The sequence below is a fragment of the Pteropus alecto genome, unplaced genomic scaffold (genome assembly GCF_000325575.1).
Source record: "Pteropus alecto unplaced genomic scaffold, ASM32557v1 scaffold110, whole genome shotgun sequence".
Lineage (NCBI taxonomy): Eukaryota > Metazoa > Chordata > Mammalia > Chiroptera > Pteropodidae > Pteropus > Pteropus alecto.
This window is the reverse complement of record NW_006431920.1, coordinates 335,047-341,046: the sequence shown is the minus strand read 5'-3', so window position 1 is coordinate 341,046 and position 6,000 is coordinate 335,047. Positions and strand designations below refer to the sequence as shown.

The 6,000-nt window shown below is 54.4% G+C and overlaps 1 protein-coding gene and 2 pseudogenes across 1 annotated transcript in view; 2 read left to right on the top strand and 1 right to left on the bottom strand.

The window, feature by feature from the left end:
• The window catches only part of INPP5D (inositol polyphosphate-5-phosphatase D), a 111,841-nt gene that overhangs the window by 41,300 nt on the left and 64,541 nt on the right, over window positions 1-6,000 (top strand). The window lies entirely within an intron of this gene.
• LOC112475460 lies at window positions 849-967 on the bottom strand (annotated as a pseudogene).
• On the top strand, window positions 5,824-5,936 carry LOC112475418 (annotated as a pseudogene).

The following is a 6,000-nucleotide window of genomic DNA, read 5'->3' as shown; positions in this document are numbered from 1 at the left end:
GTGGGGTTGCCAGGGCCTCCAGCTTCCACTTAAATCACTCTTAACACGAAATCCTAACTTTATAGGGTCCCGGTCCAGTCTCCCTGATTCTCTCTTTTTCACCCAGGTTGGGGTCTGTAATTCTTAGGAAGATGTTTGGGGGAGAGGAGGCGGTTAAGAATTGAGAAGCGTCCTGAGGGCAGAAGGAAAACTGGAGAGGCATTTCAGGGCTGGCAGAGGAGGTGGGGGCAGAGGCAGGGCTGGGAGGAGGAGGGTCCCGGTGACAGTGAGGGGCACAGGGAGGTGGCATCCAGCCCCTGCTGAGCTGGTCTCTGAGTGGGGGACACTACTGGGCCTCAGCCTCAGAGCCTGGGGCAGGAGGTGGCGTTCAGAACGCCTGGGAACCAACTTCCAGCTGCCCCTCACTTTCCTCCATCCGTGAGGGGCCCCAAGGATGTGTGACAGCCCAGGGGCTGGGGCCTCAGAGGCCAGCTCTGCCCCCTCCCACCTCTGAGGCCTCCAAGGCCGCTCCAACCTTTGTGGGAAAATAGGAAAAAAGGGGCACCAGCCACCCCCTACCCCTCCCTGCCATTCTTGTCACAGCAGCCAAATAGTAGTGTCACCCCATTAAGACATTTCTAGTGACCTCATTGGACACGAGAAAAATGCTTTGCTATCGTGGGATAATGCACAGGGTTTTTATTTTTATTTTTTTCACTTCTTAATATTTTCCCATTATTTACCAAATTTCCGTGATAATTGTATATGATTTTTTATTTTTTTTAAGGGAGGCAACCCTTCATTGACCTCCGAGATTGCAAGGACCTTGTCAGCTTACAATCCCTTATTTTTATTTATTTATTTTTTTACGCCTACAGCACCTGGTCTTCCTAGGTGGTCTCCCATCCGAGTGCTAACCAGGCCCGACCCCGCTTAGCTTCCGAGATCAGATGAGATCGGGCCTGTTCAGGGTGGCATGGCCATAGACTGTATGTGATTTTTAATTTAAAGCAAAGTCTGGCAGAGCCCAGGGGAGGGGTGCGGCGCAGTGGGTCTGCCCGGGCCCCTGGTTTCCACTTCGCTCCCTGTGAGCAGCCTCTTTCGATTCCCCATTCCAATAAAGCAGACAGCGCCGAAGTAAAAATTCCCCGCTGGGGAAGTTCAGCCTGTCCGGCACTCCAGCCTCCCTGCCCTGCCCGCCCACCCCACTTTGGTGGGGATCTCAGAGTCGCAGCCCAGAAAATATTTCTGGAAACATACCGCTTCTGAGTGCACAGCCCTGAGCCTCCAACAGACTGGATGGTCAGCGGTCCTTCGTTCTGAAGACCCCAGGGTCTCTCCTCTAACCCTCGGGCTGCAGGTGGCCCTGTCCCCCTGCTCTGTACCTTCCCCAGCAGTATTGCACCTGGGTCAGGCCAAGTGTCAAGTGACAGGGAGAAGGGACCCCTCCCTGCAGAGCCCAGCTTGTCAGTGCAAGTCTGTCTCCTGCGACCTTTCAACTGTGAGGTCCGTTTCATGCCATGTGCCCTGCAAGTGGCTTGGGGGACTAGACGAGGCAAGACCGAGTGGGGTCCCTTTCCTTCCAGGACGTATAGCTTGTGGGGGGCAGGTGCGGCTGGGCTTGGTGGGGTGCGGTCTGCAGGGCCTTCGTGGAAATGATGGTGCTGGGACATGTCTGGAAAGTTCTACAGACCCGGCGGTTTTAATGGGAGGCAGGAGAAGAGATGGGTATTCCGTTTCACAGTCTGGAGTGGCTCCTACCATGTAGTTTTCTGCGTGACTTTTGGCGATGAACCTAAGTTCACGTCCATTCTGTGGATTCCACAGACTCCAAGGGGACATCTGCTCTGTGCCCTGAACCTCATACATTGTAACCAAGCTGACTTAACTGGGAAATGCTGCTCTTTTGCCTGTTCGATATCAAGCCGTCAGTTATGTGTTCTAGGTGTCTACTGAAGACACGGAATTCATTCGCGCCGGTGGGAGAGTCGCCACAGAGCAGAGACCCCACCATCTGTGGCCACCACCCTGGGAAGTGTCTGTCACTGTGCGGGGCTCTCGTTAGCTTTCCGGTTTCCTTCTGTTTCAAAATGACTTGATAAATCTCTTCAGGAAGCCAGTGGCTGCGGAATGAGGAACAAAGTCTGGAGGCCCTGACCGTTAAGGACCAAGGGCAGCCCCCTCCCTGGTAGGAAATGTGGCCCGTCGCCCGCCGGTGTGAGCACTGATGGTGCACGCAGAACAAACAGGCTCTCCTGCCTTCCCGCTGCCTCCCAGCGTGCGTGGCTGCTCACCTCGGACTCGCTGCGCTGAGTGGCTGCTGCTTGCTCTGGCCCCTCCTTTCCAGCTGGGTTTGGCCAGTGGAAGGCACAGCCAGGTGATGGGAGACCCGAGGACCTCCTGCCCCTGGTTCCCGGTTTTGGGGGCCACAGCTCCTGTCAGGTAGTCTTCTCTGGCTTCCTGCACCGACTCCTCCCCTGCGACTGGTCCCAGCGTGGTCACTGTTGCCCCGTTGCTAGCTCTAGGGTACGGCACCCCTCTAATTTGTATTCCTACGCCCTGCACACTAAATCCTCCCCCGTTCCCCAGTGTAATGTGGCATATGCCAGGACCGGGCTGATACACCCGACGACCTTCTAATCACACTTTGTATTTTAAGTTGTTGAAAAGGCACCGTCTCTGTGGCTGTGGTCAAGGATGAGCAGAGGGGTGCTGCCGGCTACCTACTCTTCCAGATCCATTTCTCTGCACCCCCAGGCCCACACTCACACAAGGTGCTCCCCAACTACTTCTCCTCCTGGCTCCAAATACGTGGCTGACATCCTGACCCCCAATCCAAGTCCATCCGACCACTAATTGCCAAGCACCTCCAACGCCAGGCTCTGCAGCACTGTCTGGGGGTACGACAGTCAGCAGACCTGGCCCCTGACTGTGGGTGGACATGCACCCCCCAGGACCCACAGTGCTCCCACCAGCCCACTGTCTGCCTGAAAGCCTGGACTCCGGATTCTCAGCCTTGACCTGGTAGGGTTTGTTAGGCCACGCCCAGGCATGGCTGCCCTTTGAGCAGACCCACCCCTTCGCTGGCCACACCTGCCTTGATGGAGGGCCAGTTAGGGACGAGAATGTTAAAGATGGGCTGCTGCTGTTTGCACTGGGCACTGGAGCCTTCCACCACCTGTCTAGACTGCATTCCCCACCCCTCCCCTCCCCACCCCAGGCCGGGCCAGCCCGGAGCTTCTGTAATCCTGGCCACTCCAACCCTTTTCTCTTCCTCTTCCTATTGTAGAATGTGCTTTGAACGTGAGTTCTCAAAGCAGTCTCTTGTGAGCCCCTTCGACCTTAGCGCCAAGAGCAAAGAGTAATGGGGACACCCTCTGGGGAACAGCTCCTCTGGGGAGACCCTGACTGTGGCCTAGTGGGCGTCTGCTTCACCCTTCCCTCTGTGTCTGTGCATTTGTGCTGCCCATCGAGACAGGCTGCCTCCTACTGAGCCACATGTGCGTGAGTCTCCACTTCGGGTGGGACCTACCTCCTGCAGGGTGCCCGTGCTTTTCCTGGGTGCTTCCTCACGTGAGCGGTGGGGGAGGGGAAGGCATGCGTCCTTCCCCAGGCAGTGCCTCTGAGCGGCCATCCGCTGGCTTGCCTGCCTCCTCCCCCCTCCCCCCGAGACAGGCTACTTTGCTGTCCTTGAGGTTTGAACTCAACCCTCATCCTCTACCTACCTGGGAACTTGGGCCACCTGAGCATCCAGCACCCTTGGTTCGCCAGGTGCTGGCTCCCTGGCCTCTGTGAACAGTCCAAGTGCAAGTGACCCCTGTAAGTCTGCCTCGCCAACAGCACCCAGTACCCAGCACGGGCTTCCAGGGCCTCCAGCCTGCCTCCTGTCTCATTGGATCTGTAGGGAGTAGATTAATCGTAGCGCGTTCTGTTATTCTGCGTGCCTAGTACACAGCCTCTTTCATCAATTCTACGATGCTTTTTTTTTCACTTGCCTGAAATCAAATGTGCCCACAGTTGATGGTGTCTCGTAGTTTACGCTTTAGCTTTTCAGTAGTAGGCAAAATAATGTATGTCTTAGCATCGGCGCATCTTAAATTCCCATATCTGACGTGCTCTCTCAAACATGCATGCCCCAGCCGTCCTCCAGCTGAGAACACTTTCCGCGACTCACACGTCAGTTGTTCTACTTAGACTTTCTTTGATATTTTCAAATTCTTTTTCCAGACGCCTAATGGTTTGTCATCCATTAGCAGTAAATGCTTTGACGGGAGGACACCTTCGTCACGACTGCTTCAAATGAACCGCGTTCATCGATCTCGCATCAAATTATGTTTGCTATTCTGCTCACTTTTGATTTTAAACCTACTGAAGTTATTCTCAGAAGGCCCAGCTGCCGCTGCGCAGATATTTCTGGTTCAATAATGTTTGAAAGAGATCGCTTAACGTGGGGCTTTGTGAAAACGAGGGACTTACTTAATTGAAAATATTTTTTTCAAAAGCCTTTTGTTAAACTCTTGACCAACTTACTAAATCGCTTAAGCCACACGCTCACACACACACACACACGCCCTCACATGCAGATCTATACACGTGTGCAGTGCCTGTGCACATACATGTTTGCTTGGAGAGAGACAGAAAGGCAAGTCGAGAGCCCCGAGTCGAGGCGAGAGACAGAGGTGGACGGAGGTGGGCTCTCGCCGAAGGCAAACGCATCCTCACTACAACCTGGGGTTAACCACCAGGAACAAGACTCGGGCCAGGTCTGAGTCGTAGCCCATTCCCAGATGCCTGGGTTTGTCCCAGTCTGGGTCACCTTGCTTCGTCTGCTCTCCTGATCCCACTGACCTGGAGCCCTGAGGACCTTCAGGCCAGGGCACGGCCACAGCCTCCCACGTGAGTCCCAGCTGTGTCCGAGCACTAGGTACCTGACTTGAAGGTGGCTAAGTCGAGGTGCTCCAGCCACGCTCAGCCCTGGACCCTGCTCGTTCACCAGCCTGGGCGGACTTTCCGACCTCCACCCTCTTTGCCTGCTGGCTTCCTTTTCCACGTGCGATGGGTCCCTGTCCCTTTAGCAAGAAGGCAGCTGGTGGCCCCCACGGGAACAGCTTGACCCATGACCTCCAACTCCAAAGGCCGCACCTCCTCAAGTCATTTTCAAACTACCTGGCTGTCACTGATGTGACGGCGGCTGCTAATGTGATGTCACATTGTGTGGGGACGTGTGGGGCTAAGAGCTGTAGAGCCTGTGCATACTGACGAGAATGCAGGTCTCCTGCTTGCTGTTTTCCATCCTGCCCTATTGCCTGACACCCACTCCAGGGGAACCAGCAGAGGAGGGGCCTCAGGGCAAGGCAGGGGCTCTGCTCAGCAGGGCCTCAGCTAGAGGGACTGGCTGTCAAGGGACCTACCTCCAGGGATTTCCTGCTGGAGCCACTGACAAGGGGAAGGAGACCTGGCTCCAGGGCGTTTGAACAGCCCGGTAGAATTGCCCACGGGCTCCTCCGGCATCAGCAACAGAGATACAAATCAGGGAAGGTTTTTGTGCTGACTCATTTTCTGGGCTTTGAAAGAACAGAATTATAGCAAATGAAAAAATATAAAAATAAAAGCAAAACAATTGCTAGAAGAGATTTTTCCAGTGTTTAAAAATAAAATGATTTTTTTGGGGTGAGGGGGAGGTGGAGGGAATAACCCCTACCAGAGAGAGAGACACACACACGCGCGCGCGCGCGCACACACACACACACACACACAGAGTCTAGAAAAACATATTCTAAACTTTTGAAAATAGGTCTCTTGAGGTTGTGCGATTACAGGTGATTTCTTTTTATAAAAATTCTGGTCTACGGCCACGCCACCCTGAACAAGTCCGATCCCATCTGATCTCGGAAGCTAAGCAGGGTTGGGCCAGGGTTGGATGGGAGACCACCTAGGACCACCAGGTGCTGTAGGCATAAAAAATAAAAAATAAAGGATTGTAAGCTGACAATGTCTTTGCAATCTGTGAGGTCAACTAAG